This window comes from Bison bison, unplaced genomic scaffold (assembly GCF_000754665.1).
Source record: "Bison bison bison isolate TAMUID 2011002044 unplaced genomic scaffold, Bison_UMD1.0 scf7180017860125, whole genome shotgun sequence".
Lineage (NCBI taxonomy): Eukaryota > Metazoa > Chordata > Mammalia > Artiodactyla > Bovidae > Bison > Bison bison.
Genome location: NW_011490697.1, coordinates 4,590 through 6,968, shown reverse-complemented (window position 1 = coordinate 6,968; position 2,379 = coordinate 4,590). Strand labels below are relative to the sequence as shown.

Genomic DNA, 2,379 nt, shown 5'->3' with positions numbered 1-2,379 from the left:
AAAAAAAAAAAAAAAAAAAAAAAAAAAAAAGATGTCACATCTGAAAAGGGAGAAAGAGGCTTGCTCCTCTGCTTTCATATAAAAACATTTAGTCAAATGAAAATGAAATAAGCACAGGAAAAACAAGTTTTGCTGCCTGATATTAAAAATGGCCAATGTTCAATTCCTATCCACTGTGCTTTGCAAGCATCCTTTTGTAAAGTGTAACTTTGTTCCCTTTGCTCATTTTTCTCTGGGGTCATAAAACCCATAAGTATTTAGACCATAACATATTGCTATTTTGGATAAATTTATTTTTTCTCTTTAATTATTTCTGCTGGGCATCAAGGGAATATAAAACCAAAAAAAGTTTCTTACCACAGTCTCTCAGGAACCGTTTGAGTTTATTAGATCTGTATTCTCTTTCATGTCCTCTCTCTCTCTCTCTCTCTCTCTCTCTCTCTCTCTCTCTCGTATATAGAGATATATATTGTTGTTGCTGTTGTTCAGTCTCTAAGTCATGTCTGATGCTTTGTGAAGCAGCAGTTTCAGAATCACCTTGTTCCTCAACATCCTCTGACACCTTCTCTCCTCACTTTCCCTCCTTCTCATTTCCCTCACCACACTGGCTTTCTTTTTTTCAACTAGAACATCTTAAAAAAGCACCTTCCCCAGGGCCTTTGCACTGGCTGTTCACCCTGCCAGGCACACACTTCTGATAAATCCATGGCTCCTGCTCTCTCTTCCATGAGGTCTCTGTTCAAATGTCACCTTATTTGCTGTCTTAACTGAAGACCCATAAAAATAGCATCCCTTCTTTTCTCTTCCCTTTATACTTGCCTTCATTTTATTCATACTATGTGTCACCATATGACATGCTATATATATTTTATTTGCTATATTAATTCTCCATGACTGGATTTTAGGAGATTTTGAATACCAAAACACTGTACTCATTGTATGAACAAAATATTGACATTAATTTTCTAATTGCAAAATATATAAGGTAGCATTTCAACAATGTGAGTAATGTTCACTTGCATGAAAATTAGTCATGTTTTTTTCCCTTTACTTGTAGTCACTTCTACCACATGGCACAGAGGATCATCACAGGTGTTTCAGAATTTCTTCTTCTGGGGTTCTCAGAGTAACCAGAAATGCAGCCCTTCATATCTGGGCTTTTCCTCTGCATGATCAATGTGTTTGGAAACCTGCTCATCCAACCAGCTATCATCTCAGACTAGCACCTCCACACCCCCATGTACTTCTTCCTCTCCAACTTTTCCTTCATAGACGTCTGCTTCACCTCCACTACCTCCAGAGATGCTGTGGAACATCCAGACACAGAGCCAAGTTATGACCTATGAAATCTGCATCACCCAGATGTGTATATATATATATTTACACTATTTGCAGGGTTGGATGACTTCCTCCTGACTGAGAAGGCCTATGACAACTTTGTGGCCATCTGCCACCCCCTGCACTTCACAGTCATCAGGAATCCCCAAATCTGTGGAATTCTGGTTCTGGTTAGCTGGCCGTCAGTGTCCTTCATTCACTGTTACAAACCTTAATGGTGTTGAGACTGTCCCTCTGTAGAGAGCTGGAAATCCCTATTTCTGGTAACTCAACCAGATGGTCCAACTTGCCTGTTCTGACAACTTTCTTCATGACACAGTGATATACTTTGCAGCTGAGCTGCTGGCTGGTGCTCCCCTGTCTGGGACATTTTATTCTAAGATAGTTTCCTCCATATGTGGAATCTTGTCAGCTCAGGGAAAGCTTAAAGCATTTTCCACCTGTGTGTCTCACCTCTCACTTGTCTCCTTGTTTTATTGTACGAGCTTAGGAGTGTGCCTTAGCTCTTCAGCTACCCAGAGCTCACACTCAAGTGAAATTGCCTCAGTGATGTACACTGTGGTCACACCAATGCTGAACCCCTTCATCTACAGTCTCAGGAACAAAGACATAAAAATGGCTCTGAAAGCATTCTTTTTTTAATTTTTTTTTATTTTATTTTTTTAAATTTTATTTTATTTTAAACTTTACAATATTGTATTAGTTTTGATAATATCGAAATGAATCCACCACAGGTATACCCGCGTTCCCCATCCTGAAACCCTCCTCCCTCCTCCCTCCCCTACCCTCCCTCTGGGTCGTCCCAGTGCACCAGCCCCAAGCATCCAGTACCGTGCATCGAACCTGGACTGGTGACTCGTTTCATACATGATATTATACATGTTTCAATGCTATTCTCCCAAATCTCCCCACCCTCTCCCTCTCCCACAGAATCCATAAGACTGATCTATACATCGGTGTCTCTTTTGCTGTCTCGTACAGAGGGTTATTGTTACCATCTTTCTAAATTCCATATATATGTGTTAGTATACTGTATTGGTG

At 40.1% G+C, this 2,379-nt stretch overlaps 1 pseudogene; it reads left to right on the top strand.

Moving 5' to 3' along the window:
• The first annotated feature begins 1,070 nt into the window (after positions 1 to 1,070).
• LOC104982439 lies at positions 1,071 to 1,956 on the top strand (annotated as a pseudogene).
• The last annotated feature ends 423 nt before the right edge of the window (positions 1,957 to 2,379 follow it).